We start from the raw sequence: 18,894 nt of genomic DNA, 5'->3' as shown, positions 1-18,894 counted from the left end.
GAACTCTTTTCAAAATCCATATAAACCCACGCGGGGAAGGACTGTTCTGGTGAAGCGTTCTGTGGGAACTGGGCTCCCCACTCACAGAAAGTCTTTCCTTCATAAATAAGACCACTTCATCTTAAATTATTCCAGTTGTAAATCCGTTTTTATTTTCCCTTTTTTATTTACCTCAAACCCTTTATATTAATTATTTTTTCTTGAAATATGATCAGTTCTTTGAGGTGATTTTCAAAAATTGTGCAAAGGCATGCAACCTTGACTTAATGAAGTCTAGGATATTTTAAATTTTAAAATCAATGGATTAAAATGACTGCACAATGAAAAGAGCTTAAGAGGTCTTTATTTAAAATTTGTCTTTTGACATATCTTCTGTCCATTTTTAGACTATCTTTTAATTCATTTGTTTTTTTATGCTGTAGTTATCCATTAATTCATTCAATAAATGAGCTAATATTTGTTGACCATTTCCTTCACACGAAATGAAGCATAAAAGTTCATTCAGTATGGTGAGTCAAGATGCTCCCATATAGAACAGTTAAGCAATATCAGTAATAAATAATGTATTGAGCAATCCATCTGTTATCACATCAAACAAAATAGATGGGAGTATTTAAACCGTATTGATGGAGGATATGTTAGAAAGTGTTTATGTTAAAACATAGGCTCTATGATATGGACTCTGGTATAAAAACAAAGACTTTGGGGCACCTAACAGTGAAAGAGCGTCATACTCCGGGTTACCCCAAAATGCACGGGGTGATCAGGTATGTAATTTTTACCCACCTGAGCAGAGAAAACACACTGTTGCTTCAGAATATGAGCTCCAAACAAAATCCCAAGAGGATTCACTAGGAATTGCAGGTGTCCATTTATTCCCATGTGTTTCTCATGTGGGTGACTCCATGAACATCTCTGCACTTCACAAAGCAACAGCTGCAGCTTCTACCCTTGTTTTTCTACTGCCCAAACGAGGTGAAGGCAGGGAGCATCTAATAGCCCGTATGTTCAAGAAATACTTCAGTTGGGGGATGTAGGATTGAGGCCACATGAAAAGAATACAAAATAAAAGCAGAGAAAAAGCAAGCCTCTGCAATAGGTCTGATTGTGGTAGATGTTGGCATTGGACTTTACAATAAATCTGTCTTTGGAAAAGTTATTTGACCTTGATCTTTAGTGTCATTATGTGAAAAGCAGAAATAATTTTAATTTCTCAGAGTTCTTGTTTGTAAAATGTCTGCCTTCACCACACAATAACAATGATGACTATTATTCCCACGTTACATGACGATTTTTAAAATAGTTTCCATATATAGATTTCAAAGAGGCAAATCAGAGTTTCTGTTATGGAATAAAATTAGGTGATGTTATCTCACACAGAGAAACTGCCCACTCTATTGACGTTTTCTAGTGGATTCTGAGCAGTATTTCTGTGAGTAGACAAGAGTATCTCTTGTTTTAAGCCACAGCTTTCTGATGCTTAGAAAATCTGAATACTAGTGTGAGAAATTGTGATGGTTATTTTTTAAATTAAATTTGTTGGGGTGACATCTATAATAATAAAAGCATAATATGCTAATTAGACCGGACAGCCGAATGACCTTCTGGACATCCTTCCGGACATCCTTCGGACAACCTTCCTGATGAAGCCGGGGCTGCAAGGGCTGAGGCAAGCCATCACGGCTGCAAGGGCTGACTGAGCCCTTTGCATGAATTTTGTGCATCCGGCCTCTAATTGCTTAATAAAATTATATGTGTTTCCAGTATATTGTGTGCCCACTGTCCAAAATCAAATCATCTTCCATCACCATATATTTGACCCCCTTTACCCTCTTCTAGCCCTTCCCATTCCCTCTGATAATAAACATACAGTTGTCTGTCTTTATGAGTTTGTGTTTCTTTGTCTTGTTTGTTCATTTGTGGCTTTCCCATATATGAGTGAAATCATAAGATTCTTGACTTTTCTGTCTAATTTATTTTGCTTAGCATGGTATTCTCAAGATCCAACCATGTTGTCACCAATGGAAGTATTTAATCTTTCTTATGGCTGAGTAGTATTCCATTGTGTATATGTACCCCATCTTCTTTATCCAGTTATCTACCTATGAAGGACACATGGGTTGTTTCCATGTGTAGGGCACCATGAATAATGCTGCAATGAACATAGGGATGCATATGTCTTTGAGAATAAATGCCTTCAGATTTTGGGGTAGATACCCAGAAGAAGGGTTACTGGGTCATATAGTAACTTTATTCTTAATTTTTTGAGGATGATTAATTTTTATCTATCTATCTATCTATCTATCTATCTATCTATCTATCTATCTATCATCTATCTATCCATCCATCCATCTATCTATATTGGTTCTGTTTTTCTAAGGAATCCTAATTAATCAATGGGAGGAAATGGTAGTCTCAGCACTAGACATGTATTAACTTTATAAGTTAAAAGTTTTAAACAATACTATCGTAGTACTATCTCTCATTGTCTTTTTCTAGAATTGGTGGCTTAGAGAATTATCTACAAACCTATTTTTTCCCCTGAATGAAAACAGTTGACTGGATAAGGTTATAGATCTCTGGACTTTCCAGACATTAGCTCTTATATTCCCTAACACGTGAGCCCTGATGTTATTGGCAGAACTAAAACATGATAGACCTTGACTTTGAAGACATTAAAATGTGCTTTACAGGGTCACTATTTATCAACTTATATGCTGACTTATCTTGGCTTGGCTAAAAGAGATATTTAACTGCTGAAGCACATAGTTAAGGCAATTGAAATTTATGGTATTTTTGTAGGTCACCTTTAATATAATTAAACTGGAGTTAATTATACATATATTTTATAGGTAACAAAGACAAATAAAGTAGGTATTCCATTTGCTACACTTATAAGCTATTTTTAGGTTCAAATATTATATGTATACACCAGTTAAAGCTTTTATTGCATTCAGGCATGAATTAGGCAGCTGTCCAGAATCTAGAATAAGTCTGAAGGAAGCCATTGAATTTCATTATTGTCGGCCTCTTCACTTCTTGAATAAAGCTAATCTCTCCACTTAATCTGTGTGCATTTTAACCTTGAGAGAAACATATTTCAAGAAGGAAACAGAATGATGATGCCTCTACATATAAAATTAAATTACCACAACCATGACTACTGTCCTTTGTAATAGATCTGAGACTAAATTAAATCCCTGGATGAGTGCAATATTTTCAGGACCTGACTGTTACTTCTGGCTCTTTCCCCAAACAACCAAACTTGTTGTTGCTTTGAATTTTCATTCATTCCTGTCTTAGTTTTCTAAAAGCATTTCAAAAAATTTAAATTGATGCTCCTATACTAGTACAACACCTGCAGGAGAGGTGACATTAAAGGTTTCCTTTCAACCTGACTCTTATTCTTGGACACCATTCTTTGCTTCTTCCCTCCCTCCCTCCCTCTCTCCCTCCCTCCCTCTTTCTCTCCCTCCTTCTCTTCCTCCCTTCCTTCCTTCCTTCCTTCCTTCCTTCCTTCCTTCCTTCCTTCCACCCTCACCTGAGGATATGTTCCTTGATTTTAGAGAGAGAGGAAGAGAGAGAGAGAGGGAGATGTAGATACGTGAGGGAGAAACTTTGATCGGTTGCCTCCAGTATGTGCCCTGACTAGAGATCAACCGAAACCTAATTATGTGCCCTGACTGGGAATCAGACCCACAACCTTTTTTTTCATTCAGTAATTCATAGTTTGCCCCATGGTGATTTTACTATAATTGTTAAAATGTTTAAGTGTCTCCATATTTATTTAGGACAGAAAACTGTCCCCTTTTATTTTGGAGTGTGGCCTAATTTCATTGTACCTTAAAGTTCAAAGAGACTTCCATGGCATACATTTGGTGTCTGATTAAGGTGAAGTAGTAACAGCAAGGATAGTTGTTGTGTCCAGGATAGAACTTTAAAAACAACAACAATAACAATAACAACAGAAATGTGGATGTGGGGAAACCATTCAGTTAATAGAATTAATAGTGCTCTGAAGGCAAGTCGAGTATTGTTCACCTACCCCTTCCTCAGAATACTTTTTTACCTTCATTTCAACATAAGTACAAGGATCAAAACATGCTCATAGTTTTTTTAAAAAAATTTTAGAGAGAGAGAAAGGGAGAGTTGGAGAGAGAGAAACATAGATGTGACAGCCCAACATCGACTGGCTGCTTCCTACCTGCTCCCTATCCCTGGATGGAGCCTGCAACCTGGGCATGTGCTCTATCTAGGAATCGAACCTGCAACCTTTCAGTGCATGGGACGATGCCCAACCCGCTGAGCAACCGGCCAGGGCTGCTGGTAGGTATTTAGTAAGAGGAAGTACACAGTTAATATTCTGTTCTGCTTACCCAGAAACACACAGTACTGTTGATGAGAAAACAATTTCAGTGGGAGGTTTGCATTTAAAATAGGTTGGCAATGGCATAAAGAAATATTAGCGTTTGCTGCCAGGATTCTTAAAGTAATATTGCTATCCTTTGGCATAATTATGGAATTTTTAGCAAGAAAAATTAAACTGATTAATTATAAAATAAGAATGCTTAATTTAACACCGTTGATAAATTCTTGGCCTTTAAATCTATTGTTCCCACTTTAAGATTTGGTATTCATCAGTAATTCTTTTCCCATAATTCAAATTCCATTTGCCTCAAATTAAACTCATTTTCCGTTACTGTGTCTTCAACATAGACAGTCACTGCTGTTATGAAATGGGGTCCCTTTATGAATCTGAATGCTATTAGCATATTATGGCTAAATCACCCTCACATCTGTATTCCTAAATCACCTTAAACCATTCATTGCCTGGTTTCAATTATCTTATTTTTTTTTTAAAACTCCAATTGCCAGAGTAATAATTCACAGGAGAAATCATGGAAAATGTAAATGAATTTGGCTTTTTTCCCCTTGTGTTCTTCTGGAAGTCCTTTATGATTCTGAAGACATTTTAATACCTGTCTATGGTCTGTGTCTTCAGAGAACCGAGAAAGACCTTTCTGTTAACCAATGAAAAGATACAGAAGATGTGACATGCTGAAGTAACTACAAACATCGATAATCTTATGCCAAGCTCAATGCCATCTGTGGAAATAGTTTACACTTGTCAGTGCCATGCTAAAGGACTAGGAGGCCTGTTCTGAGCTAAATAAACCTGGTGTGATGTTATCTTTATTGCTCATGAACATGAAGACCTTTTTATTGGGCAACCAGATCAGACCAAAATCTCATATTGCATTGGCCACCCCTTCCCACCACCCTATACAGAGGACTTGCAGAATAGTGCTCCTGCTGATATGTCAACAGATGGCCATTTGAATTTCAGGTTAGGACTTTACATTTCCTCCTGTCATTATGTCTGTCTATATTATGTATATTTATCTCTATATTTGCCTATCTTTCCAGTATCTTGAGTTTTATGGCTCTTCAATGTTTTTTATTTGGTATTTTAGTTTAGAGTGATACTGTAGGTTTAGTTCAATATCTATTAGAAAGAACCAGTTCCTTCTTGTGAAACAATTAGCAAGATAAAGAAATAAAGAGAGCCCAGATAGTGTGGCTCAGTGGTTGAGTATCGTCCTACGAACCAGGAGGTCCTTGCTCAATTCCTGGTCTGGACAAAAACCCGCGTTGCAGGCTTGATCCCCAGGTGAGGGAGTGCAGGAGGCAGCCAATCAATGATTTTCTCTCATCATTGATGTTTCTATCTCTCTCTCCCTCTCTGAAATCAATAAAAACATATTTAAGAAAGGGAGAGAGAGAGAGAGAGAGAGAGAGAGAGAGAGAGAGAGAGAGAGACCTTCTGGAGGCTCTAAGGAAGAATCTATCCCATGCCTCTCCCCTAGCTCTTGATGACTGATGACTGCCAGCAATCCTTGGCATCCCTTGGCTTGTAGGCATTATTGCCCTAATATCTGCTTCCATCTTTATATTATATGACCTTCTCCCCTCCGTGTGCCTCTTTGTGTAAATCCCCCTCTCCCTTTTCTCATCCAGACCCCACTAGGTGGATTTAGGATGCACCTTAAATCCAAGATGACCACTCCTCTCCTCTCCTCTCCTTCCGTGGACCTGTGAACTAGAAAACAAGCCATGTGCTTCCCAAGTGGGATGGTGGGTAGGCATAGGGCGGACGTTCTCCTTCCAGAAGGGAGATATGAAGAATAAAGAAGTCGCTGGTCCTAAGAAAATTCAAAACTGAGAAGAAATTCCAATAGGTTTCAAGGACTGAGAACAATTTTCTGCGGATGGTCCTCCACCTTCTGGGCCTGCACAGGCTCTTGGCCCCCATCCAGGACATGCCTCTCTGACCTCTGCCCCTGTGTCTGCATCTGTGTCCTTGAGGTTATTATTCCTGGTCATTTGCAGAATGGGATGCTACTGGTTTAGAGTGTTATATGGGAAAGATCCAAAGGTGTAAATTGAACATAGCTAAATTGACAACAGTATGAAATCTTTGCCAAGAAAAAAATCTTGCGTTGTTAGGTCTTTCTATCATAAGCAACACACTCCCCTCCTGTTTCAGTCAGTTCACTGTTGAATACAGCGCTTGGTTTATGACTGGCATTGACCAGCAGGGGGCATCGCACAGAGATCAATGAGTGCCTCCAGGGGGCAAGAATAGCGCCAAGAATGAAGGATGATAGCTCAGAAAAGGGAATGCGAATAGGAAGATACTAAATTATTTTTTAAAACTTGAGACACCTCCAGGGAGTGGGAGTGGTTGGTGATGGTTTTCTCTGCCGGGTCAGAGGGCGGAATTGTCTGGTGTTACTGACCACACATTCACGATTAAGAATTGAACACGGTCCTATATTTCAGAAATCAGGGTGGGCTTGGCTATTTTCTTTCCTTGGGTCTCCCAAGGCAGAGCAGGGGGACTCTCATGGGGCGTCTGGAAGGAAATCCACGTCCGGGCAACTTTGGCTTGTTGTCGGGGCCCCCTATTCACCCGGGACTAACGTCCTCTCCCTGATGGCTCCCAGCTGGAGTCTGTGCGCAGCTTCTAGAGGCTTCCTGCACCCAGGCCTGTGTCCCCTCATCCTCAAAGCCAGCAAAAGCAGGTCGCACCGTTCTCATGGTCCAAACCTCTCTGACCTTGACCTCTGCCTCATGTCTCCTGCCTTCAACTGCAGAACATTTTCTGCTTTTAAGGGCTCATGCTAACAGTTTGGACCCACCCTGATAATTCATGATGACCTATCCCCTCAAAATCCTTAACTTTGCTGCAAAGACCTTTTTGTGTGAAACCAAACATATTTGCAGGTTCGGACATTTAGAGGGTGGGTATTCCGCAGGGTCATTGCGCTGCCACAGCCATAAGTAGGGGTTTCAGAGCGGCTTGGGCTCAGTGGGAAGAGCTGTCAATCAAGAAGTTCTGTGGGGAGGGGGGAGTCTTAAAGCAGCGCAGTCCTGTAGAGGGACCAGGGGGAACTGAACGCCCACTGTGAGGGCTGGAGAGCGAGCTCTTCTGTGCACGGCCCCGCAAAGCTGTCATTTCAGTTCCACAATAAATATGGTCAAGTGCAATTGAAGCCCCTTCTGCTAAGCAATTACCTTCCCTCCCTGTGTAACTTGGAAATCTGTTCACATTGTTAAGAATGTGTGTCTTGAGCAGCATTTATTCTCATGCCTTTGCTATATTGAAGAGATCCGAAAAGGGTTCTTCTTCCAGGCACAGGCCTGGGCTCAAAGGCCAGGGCCCACATTCTCCCAGCCTGGCTCACCTCACCCCGAAAGTGACCTGAGCTGGGAGAGCCTTTTCCAGCCAGAAAACAAGCGGGGAAGACTTGCAATTTTGCTGTGAATTTCGCTATAAACTTTTAAACCTTTAACCTCTACTTTATCTCAGCTTTGTCTTGCATTCTGTGATTTCAGAATAAGCATAGAAAAAGGATAATTATATGTGCCAAACCCCCTCCCACACTCACACAGGCTCATAATTATATCACCTACAGTTTATAACATTGCACATTATATCTTACGATTACATGGAAAGAAATCTCTAGAGGATGAACTAACATTTCTATTGTCAATTCACATGATTTAAAAAATACATTATTGACACTGGCAATAATTATTCTGGGAAAAGAAAGCGATAACCTTTAAAATGTCAAGGTGTTTAAACTTTTCAAATTTAAAAAACATACTATTAGTGAGGGCCGTCAAAGAATATTTAACTAACAAGCGTTCTCTGGAGTGTGCTGATGGGCGGCTGACAGAGTGAGGCAGGCTAGACCCGTGTAGCAATTGGCCACCGACGGACGGCATACCACGGTCTCTAAATGTCAAGTTTGCAGAAGAATGGGGAGAGATGCCTTTATAGATACAGGGTTCCTGTGTGTGAAGACTCCACACTGGACTGTCATTAGTAAGTGGTGGCATGAATAATAGGCTGTGTCACCAAACCAGAATTATGAAAATGTCAGAGGATTTGCAGTGGACTTTCAAATTGCTTTTATCACACAGACAACAGTGTGCTGATTGCCAGAGGAAACAGGGCGCGGGGAGGGAGACGAAGGTAAAGAAGGAGTGAATGGTGATGGAAGTCAACACACAATACCACATACAAATGGTGTTTTGCAGAATTGTACACCTGAAACGTATATAACTGTATTAACCAATACATTCAATAAAAATAAAATAAAAAGTGTTCCGCCTTCCAAAAAAATAATGCTTTCATCTCGAAATACTGAGCTCATTGCCTGACATGTAAATTTCCTGGTGCTGAATCATACCCAGGTATCACTTTTTTTCTATTTTGGGAATGATTTTGTTGTTCACAAGTCAATGAGCAGCTGAGATGAAATGAACACAAACTGTCATGTCAAGAATCCATCTCCATGGCACATAATGAAGCTGAAATGAAAATGGAAACAAAGCATATTTCCTGTCAGTCACCGTCAGCGTGTTTGTTTCTCTCAGCAGAGTCCTCAGATAATAGCAGGGAAAAACAGGGTTTCTTCTGTAATGTTGTTTAATGACGGAACTGGGTGAACTGATTGTATTTTCCATTTATCACTCAGATAATTCAACAATAAGTTTCTTTCATGATTCTAGAGAAGTCAGAACATCTTTTCTCCCAATTGTCCTGCTCCACATGGAAGGTAAAGAAAGTTAACACATCCATGAAAAAGTACAGCAAGTGAATAAAAAGTTGAGAAAAATAAATGATCCCAATACGTGCTTTTCTGCACTTGCATTTTTAGATTGGTTATGTCTGATGTAAATGAAAGCAGACTGGCATTGTTTGACCTAAAAGATCTTTTCATCCTTTGCTTTAACTGCCTTCCAACCTGGTAAAGACATGAACGAGACCATGTGATTTATGGGGGTGTTCTTGTCCTGATGAATGAAAAGGGAGGACTGAAGTCTGCCTAGGCTTAGAGATATTTCCATAACAAAGGCCACTAAAACGAATTGTTCACATCATCCCACTGGGAACCCTCGCGTCCCTCAGCACACACATTTATGGTCTAAGGATTCAAGGGTGCAAATAGGACAGGAAAACAAACGAGGAACCCGCTCTGGGTGGTAGAGATGCTCTCTTGTAGAAGACAGCCGGGCGCACTGTGGCAGGTGATTTACCCGCCCAGCTCGCACTCTTGAGGGAAGCAAGGGCCTTCATGCCACTCTGCAGACACAGGCCCTGGGCTCCGGTGGTGTTTCTCACCTGCAGACAGTGAGCTTTTGAACTGCATGTCTCATACTCGCTTCCTGCACTTCCTCAGTGTATGTTGAGCCCTGGAACAGGCTAGTTTCAATCTGAATTCTTGTCCTCCTCGAAGGTGAATTTTGTTGTTCCAGTCACTTAATTTCTTTCTCCGCTTCTTAACAGAATGTGGACTTTCCCTGGCTCTTCCATCACTTCTCTCTATTGAGATGCAATATTTCTGTTTGATGATCTCTGCTGGTCTCCTAAATGTTGCCCTACTTTTAGTTTTAATTCACAAGGGAAATGAAGTTCCCTCCTCTACATTAAAATATATTATACCTAATGCACGTTACTACTTAGTGGGAACTTATTCCAGACACCTTTCTTAGGAATGCCCCGGTAGAACTTTGCTAGTATCAACCTAAATATTGTTGGAGGTTTCAGGATAAGTATAAAATATATAATTTACACCTTTAGTTTTGTGTTAAATTAGTATCCTGTTTACATCTCATAAACACTTAAAGAGAATTTAGTTACCTGTTCAGAATCTTCCAAAGCTCTCTTTTGGAAAAGTTACAGAGACTATTCAATTGTGGTTGCCACTCTGCTTTTCCCATGAGTGACTGGAATAAGCAGAGTTTCAATTAACATTCACGCCCCCTGGATCAACCTCAATGGATATGTAGCATGAGTAAAAAATAAACTCTTGGTTTAAGTAAATAAGATCGGGGGATGTTTGTTACCCCAACACAAATTAGCCTATACTGATGGTTGATATATCAGAAATACGTTGATGATAGTATAGCTATTAATGAAAGATCTTATATTTGAACTGTTCTTAATAGCAGAGCCATGGCTAATAATCCTACACCGTATAGCCCCTTTCCAAATATGGTAACTCTAATGTCCTGAAGAGCCAGCTCAATTTCATCTCTGTTCCATGGAGTCATACTAGTTTCCATTCGTGGAGTGTCTGTGCCACACCGTGGAAGTGGCAGGAGGAGGTGCTGAGACACAGCGTGTGCTGGCCCTCAGAAGGCGGCTTCTACCAGCTGTGCTCTCGCGACTTTTCTAAGTCACGGGGACAATTTAACAGCATATGGAAAGCCCAGCCAGTGTGGCTGAGATTGATCTATGAACCAGGAGATCACGGTTCGATTCCCGGTTAGGGCACATGCCTAGGTTGTGAGCCTAATCCTCAGTGTGGGATGTTCAGGAGGCAACCGATCAATGATTCTCTCTCATCATTGATGTTTCTATCTCTCTTTCCCTCTTCCTTCCTCTCTGAAATCAATAAAAATATATATTTTAAAAAGCATATGGGGGGGGGGAAGCATATGGAAAGATGCAGAAGTAGGTGGTTGATTTAATAAAGGAAAATGAAAGGGTAAAAACCTAAAAAGTCTGAGCTGGTGAATTAGACTAAGTAAATTTAATTTAGGGAAATATGACTTTGATTTTGCAAAGTTTAAATAATTATTTCAAAGCTGTGGATAGAGATTTTGTACGAACTTTGGAAACATGGTTGCTGGCTCTCTTTTCTAAAATATTTACTTTTTTTCAATAACAAATTAGAGAATACAGGCTAAGTAAGAAGATGTCATGTATCAGAGAGGTAGAGAGGAGAGCCAGAACAATTAGCTGGAGGCACATCAACAGGAAATGTGTTCAAATGAAATGCTCAAGAAGAGCCTCCAGATTCAGTGGTTTTGAATCTTATTAAAGTAATACTGTGTACTTTGCAGCAATTTTATACTTGCATTTCCAAATGTGTTAGAGGAAAAAGATGATCATTATCTTTATTCTATAGATGTGAATCAGAACCACAGCTGTAAACAAGCTTTTAAAGTTATACAGACAGAAATATAAATTGAAATAAAACCAACGACTGCAGATTTCAATCCTGAACCTAGAAGACAATTTTAATTCAACTCACACATTTCCTTGATCATAATAAACAAGCATACACCATAGAAGAATAACTTTTAAAATACAGTAAGTGACCTAATTAATTCAAGGTGTATTTTATTTTGTCTATTTAGTTGTACTAAAGTTAAGAATTCTAAAATTCAAAATAAATGATCTATGACCAGTTTTAAAAGAGACATATTTCACGATGAACTTTTATCCAAAATTATTTTTTATTACATCACTGCAGTCATTTCAGAAAAAATCAATTTTCAGCTGTCTTATAGAAAAAAAATAATATCTTTTCATTTTCTATTACTTATTCCTTGGAGCTCTAAAAGTATTACCTTTAATGTTATAGAAGTGGCCTTTGCATTTCTGTGTTATAATTGTCCCCAATGCCTAAGGAGGCATGTGCATGAGGACTGAATGCATAATGACATCAATTATATTAATCAAGCTAATTAAACCACTGTGTCATTTTAGCTAAAATATGTTGCCATCAGAAAATGTTTACTAGGCTGAGTGTTGAAAGTGATAATTTAAAAAATAATGAGTTCTAATTTGAATTTGTCATTATTTGCAGATGACATGAGATATAAAAAGAAATTCCTAAAAACTCAACCAATAAAACTTGGAACTAGTCAATAAATTCAGTAATGTTGCCATATATTAAATAAACATACAGAAGTCAGATGAGTTTCGATACACTAACAACAAAATATCTGAAAAAGAAATAAGGAAAACTATCCCATTTGCAATAGCATCAAAAACAATAAACAATTAGGAATAAATTTGTCCAAGGAAGTAAAAGATCTGTGTGGTGAAAACTCCAAAAATTTGATGAAAGAAATGGAAGAGGGCACAACAAATGGAAAGGTACTGATGATCACAGATCAGAAGAATTAATATGTTAAATGTCCATACCATCCAAAGACATCTATATATTCAATGCAATCCCTATCAAAATTCCAATCTCATTTTGCACAGAAATAGAAAAAAAAATCCTAAGATTTATATGGAACCACAAAAGACCTTAAATAGCCAAAGTAATCTTGAGAAAGAAAGCAGGAGGCATCACACTTCCTAATTTCCTGAACCTAGAAAGCTTTAGTAATTAAAAATTGAGTAAAATAGAGACACAGACCAATAGAACAAAGCAGAGTGCAGAGGCAAAACAAAACAAAACAAAACCAAAACCAACAGCAACACACACACACACACACACACAAACAAACAAACAAAAAAAAAAACATATGTACACTCAACTAACATTTGATGATGGGCAAACTGGATAACCGCAATGGGACTCCTATCTCACACCACTCACATAAAGTAACTGCAGAATGTAAAGACCTTTCCTGTGAAACTCCTAGAGGTAAAGGTAGGAAAGCAGCTCTTTTTTTTTTTTAATATGTTTTATTGATTTTTTACAGAGAGGAAGGGAGAGGGATAGAGAGTTAGAAACATCGATGAGAGAGAAACATCGATCAGCTGCCTTCTGCGCATCCCCCACTGGGGATGTGCCCGCAACCAAGGTACATGCCCTTGACCGGAATCGAACCCGGGACCTCTCAGTCCGCAGGCCGATGCTCTATCCACTGAGCCAAACCGGTTTCGGCGGAAAGCAGCTCTTTGACACTGGTCTTGGCACTCTTACTTTGGATATGGCACCAAAAGCCCAACCAACAAATGCAAAAACCAAGTGGAGCAACATCAAGCTCAAAGGCTCAGCAAAATAATTGTTGGCAAAATAATCAACAAAACGAAAAGGTGTCCAACAGAGGGAGAGCATATTTGTAAACCATGCATCTGTTAAGGGCTTATATTAAAAATGTATAAAGAGTTCATACAACTCAATAACAAATAATCCAACACAAAAAAAATGGATAGAGGAACTAAATTTTCCCCAAAAGACAAGCAAGTGGCCACCAGGTATGTGGAATATGCCCAGCATCACATCATCAAGGATATGCAAGCCAAAACCCCGGTGAGATGTCACCTCACACCTGTTAGAATGGCCATCACCAAAAAGATAGGACATAACAGGTGTTGGCGAGGATGTGGAGGACAGGAAACCCTTGAGCATCCCACTTCTGAGTATATACCCAGAGGAAATGAAAACAGGATTTAGAGGAGATATCTGCACCTCAGGTACTCCTAATACATGTAATTGTAAAGTTTATTTGTTTCTCTATAAAGAGACGTATCAGCTATACTAATAAAAGGGTAATATGCTAATTAGACTGGATGTCCTTCCTGACAAAGCCAGGGCCCAGGTGCCTGCAGCCGGCCTGAGGAGGGAAGCCTGGGTCCCGGGTGTGGGGCCTAGGCAGAGGCAGTTAGGGGTGATTTTGCAGGCTGGCAAGCAATTAGGGGTGATCAGGCAGGCAGGCAAGTAGTTAGGGGTGCTCAGGCAGGCAGGCAAGTAGTTAGGGGTGCTCAGGCAGGCAGGCAGGCAGGCAGAGACAGTTAGGGGCAATTAGGCAGGCAGGCGAGTAGTTAGGGGTGATCAGGCAGGCAGGTGAGCAGTTAGTGGCATCAGGCAGGCAGGCGAGTAGTTAGGGGTGATCAGGCAGGCAGGCAGGCAGGCAAGCTGTTAGGAGCCAGCAGTCCCGGATTGCTAGAGAGTGCAGGCTGAGGAACCTCCCTCTGCCCCCTCCTCCCCCGTGCACGAATTTCATGCACCAGGCCTCTAGTTTAAAAAATAAAAGGAGAAGCAGTAACTCTGCTATTTAAGTCAAAGAATTTTAGATGAACCTCTAAGATGCTTGGGCATGAAAATCTGATTGTCAGAAAACCCTTCATGTCTCATAACGCTAAAACCTAAAGGACAAACATGTTGCTCAGTACTGAACAACCCTACTTATTTAATCAGAAGGAAAATTGATGTGAGAACTTCTAAAAATAAATATTTCTTAAAGAACCACTTCATTAAATTCAATTATTATTCACGATTTGTGCCAGGATATGTCTCATGTTAGCTGAACTGTGATTCCATTTCAGAGATCAAACTAACAAGTAGTCCAGCCATGTCTGTAATGAAATCACTGCTTGATGAATACTTCCTCAATTTAACACTTTGTTAGAACAGATGTGCACTAGAGGTGAAGAAAAATTAACTTTAGGTGACTCAACATTTTTATTTTATCAATATCTGGTTACTTTTTAAGTATAATCCATCATAAATGTTCCTCCAGCCCCCATGCCCACTCACAGAGAAGGAGCTGGCTGTCAAGTAGAGTTTATGTTACTGAAGCAGTGTGAGTTATTATTACTATTTCATGTGAGGAAAAGTAACACAAATGAGAACCAGCTGTCAGCATAATTCAATTCATTATTGTTTAATGCAATAGACGGAGGTGGAATCTTATGAAATTTTAATTCCACTGAAACTAGGAGCACAGTCATGGACATTTCTCTGGGTCCTGACAGCACCATGGGGCGCGGGTGGGCGCCCCTGCGCGTGGGGTCTGTCAGTGGTCCTCCCCACAGGGAGGGCCGAGTGCTCAGGAGGCACCTCCATTTTCCTACCACCCAGTAGTGTAGTTACCACACGGTGCTGGATACACCCCCCATTTAAAACTGTTAAGGTAGTGTTATAGGTTTTTTACAAGATAAATTTAATCATCACTCTGAAAGAATATCTGCTTTTTTTGTGATGGCCTGGGTCTGCTCTGGTCAACAAAGGAACAAAGTGGTTATTCATTCAATAATTGAATGTTTTCCCAAGTGAGAGAATGGATCTCCACTCTTAACAGAAAAAGGCGACTGGTTTGGAGAAAGCTGTGAAATTAGGACACTTTCCCATTCTTCTAATTCCTTCTTAATCCCAAAGAACAAGGCTACTAAAGCACAATTTTAGATTTGCTGTTCATGGCTCTCTTTATTTTTAATAATTAAAATATAGTATTATGATACGTAACATAAGGCCTTTGTGTATTTCTGCAGGTTTATCCAAAGCATTCCCATTCTCAACTCCAGTCTATGAATTTAAGCTAGCATAATTTTTTCACATTTTCCTTCCTCAGAATCTAGGCACTCACCCCTATCCCCCCTCATCTCTTGAAGGCCTAGGACTTACTTATTAATTTTCAGTCTCTAATGTTCAGAATTACAAGCCAGGTGTCACGTACTTCAGGGGCCTTCTCTACACTCCTGCTTTTCATGCTATGATTTGTTTTCTTACCTCTATATTTTTTCAAAACTGTTGTCATTTTAAAATTAAATGCATAGCATGCTTCTTTGATTAAAGTTGTTCTCGCTCCTTGTAATCTGAGCTCCATAAGGCCAGAATCTCTGCTTTGACTCACTGCTTTATTGAATGCGTAGCAAGTAACACGTGCTAATATTTGTTGAAGCGAAAGGTTTTGCTACTCCATGGACCACATATTAGCAGTAACCTGAAAGGAAATAATTTTTAGGACAGCTACATCATCAGTAGAGTTAACACAAATATTTCTACCTAACCATTAGGCAGCCCCCATGACACATGTGGAATAAACAAATTAATCTGCAATAAACTTGGTCCTGAGTTTCATTAAGTTCATGATTACTTACAGAGTTATTTAGTTGTCTCATACATGTAGGACTCTCTTTCCACTAGAGATCCTCTATATTCATGTGGCACATAATGACTTCTATTAGAGTATTTTAATTTACATTTATTGTTGAAAGTACTACAGATGTCCCCTTCTTCCCCATTGACCCTCTCCACCTCACCCCCACCTCCTGAGGCCTTCACCGCACTATTGTCTGTGTCCATGGGTTATGCATACATGCATGTAAGTTCTTTGATAAAAGATGGACCACGTATACAATGGTGGTTCCATAAGATTATAATGGACTAAAAATTCCTATGTCCTAGTGATGCATGGCCATCATTAATAGAAAGGAATGTTCTGGTGCTTTATCTGTTTACAAGTAAATCTATGACGAAAAAAGGAATCAACCAAACAAACTACGGTGGATTTGTTTCTGAAGAGATTGACATCTCTTCAAGGGGAGCCTCTGGCAGGCCCTCGGGACATGTTCCAGAAGAGGCCTTGTTAGCACAGGAGGCGACAGGTCCCTGTGTCACATCCCTTGACGACCTTCCACTGGGGCCAGGTGTGGAGGTAGAAGACAGCCCTGTTGATGACCTTGACCCTGTGTAGGACTAGGTTAATGTGTGTGTGTGTCTCTGAGCATATATATATATATATATATATATATATATATATATATATATATATATATATATATATATATATATATACTAGAGGCCCGGTGCACGAAATTCGTGCATGGGGGCAGCGGGGAGGGTGTCCCTCAGCCTGGCCTGCACCCTCTCCAATCTGGGACCCCTCATGGGATAACCAGCAGTTGGACATCCCTCTCACAATTCAGAACTGCTGGCTCCTAACCGCTCACCTGCCTGCCTGATTGCCCCTAACTGCTTCTGCCTACCAGCCTGATTGTCCCTAACTGCTCCCCTGCTGGCTTGATTGCCCCTAACCACCTCTGCCTCGGCCCACACCTGGTACCCAGGATTCCCTCCTCCAGCTGACCACAGGCACCCAGGATCTGGGCTTCCCTCCCTTTGGTCAGCCATAGGCACCCAGGCTGGCTGCAGCCTCAGGGGATGGTGGACAGGGGGCTTCGCCTGTGCTGCAGCTGCAAGTGCTGGCGCCCAGGACCGCAGAGTGGGCGGCTTCTCCATCTACCAGGCTGTAGCCAGCTGCAGGTGCTGGCACCTGAACCGCAGGGTGGGCAGCTTCACTGTCTCCCAGGCCACAGCCAGCCGCAGTTACTGATGCCCAGGACTGCAGGGTGGGCGGCTTCTCTGTCTCCCAGGCCACAGCCAGCTGCAGGTACTGGTGCCCAGGACCGCAGGGTGGGCAGCTTCTCTGTCTCCCAGGCCACAGCCAGCCGCAGGTACTGGTGCCCAGGACTGCAGGGTGGGCGGCTTCTCTGTCTCCCAGGCCATAGCCAGCTGCAGGTACTGGTGCCCAGGACCGCAGGGTGGGCGGCTTCTCTGTCTCCCAGACCACAGCCAGCCGCAGGTGCTGGTGCCCAGGACCGCAGGGTGGGCGGCTTCTCCATCTCCCGGCTGCAGCCAGCCTCAGGTACTGGGGCCCGGTTTCTCCATCTCCCCCAGGACGTGGGGCGGGTGGACATGGGGTGGGCAGTTTCTCCAGCTGACTTCGGCTTGGGATCACGGGGCAGGTGGCTTCTTTGTCTCCCAGATCGAATCCACCCTCAGGTGCTGGCACCCAGTTTCTTGTCTCCCCCAGGATGTGGGGAGGTGGCTTCTCCAGTTGGGATCACCGGGCAGGCGGCTTCTTCATCTCCCAGGTTGCAGCCAGCCTCAGGCGCTGGGGCCCGGTTTCTCAGTCTCCCCCAGGAGGTGGGGCAGGCAGACCTGAGGTTTCTGATGCTGGCTGCAGCCTGGGATCACAGGGCAGGTGGCTTCTTCATCTCCCAGGTCGCAGCCAGCCTCAGGCACTGAGGCCCGGTTTCTCAGTCTCCCCCAGGAGGTGGGGCAGGCGGACCTGAGGTTTCTGCTGCTGGCTGCGGCTTGGGATCACGGGGCAGGCGGCTTCTTCATCTCCCAGGTCGCAGCCAGCCTCAGGCACTGAGGCCCGGTTTCTCAGTCTCCCGCAGGAGGTGGGGCAGGTGGACCTGAGGTTTCTGCTGCTGGCTGCAGCCTGGGATCACAGGGCAGGCGGCTTCTTCATCTCCCGGGCTGCAGCCAGCCTCAGGCACTGGCACCTGGTTTCTTGTCTCCCCCAGGACGTGGGGTGAACCACTTCTCCAGCTGGCTGAGGCCTGAGATCACGGGGCAGGCAGCTTCTTGGTCTCCGTGGCTGCAGCCAGCCTCAGGCGCTTGGGCCCGGTTTCTCCGTCTCCCCAGGACGTGGGGTGGGCGGACCTGAGGCTTCTGAGGCTGGCTGCAGTCTGAAATCATGGGGCGGGCGGCTTCTTCATCTCCCGGCCGCACCCAGCCTCAGGCGCAGGGCCTGGTTTCTCCATTTCCCCAGGGCGTTGGGCAGGCGGACCTGAGGCTTCTGAGGCTGGCTGCAGCCTGGGATCATGGGGCGGGTGGCTTCTTGATCTCCGTGGCTTCTCCGACTCCCAGAGACTGGGAGATGCTGGCGCCTGACTTCTCCGACTCCCAGAGACCAGGAGATGCTGGGGGGCGGGGCTGCCGCCATGTTTTCAGTTTAATTGCATACTCACGCTGATTGGATGGTGGGCATGGCTGGGCGTGGCTGGTGGGCGTGGCTTTGTGAGTGTAGCGGAGTGATGATTTGCATACTACTCTATTA

This window comes from Cnephaeus nilssonii (genome assembly GCF_951640355.1).
Source record: "Cnephaeus nilssonii genome assembly, chromosome: 18".
Taxonomy (NCBI): Eukaryota; Metazoa; Chordata; class Mammalia; order Chiroptera; family Vespertilionidae; genus Cnephaeus; species Cnephaeus nilssonii.
Note: the sequence above shows the minus strand (reverse complement) of the source record.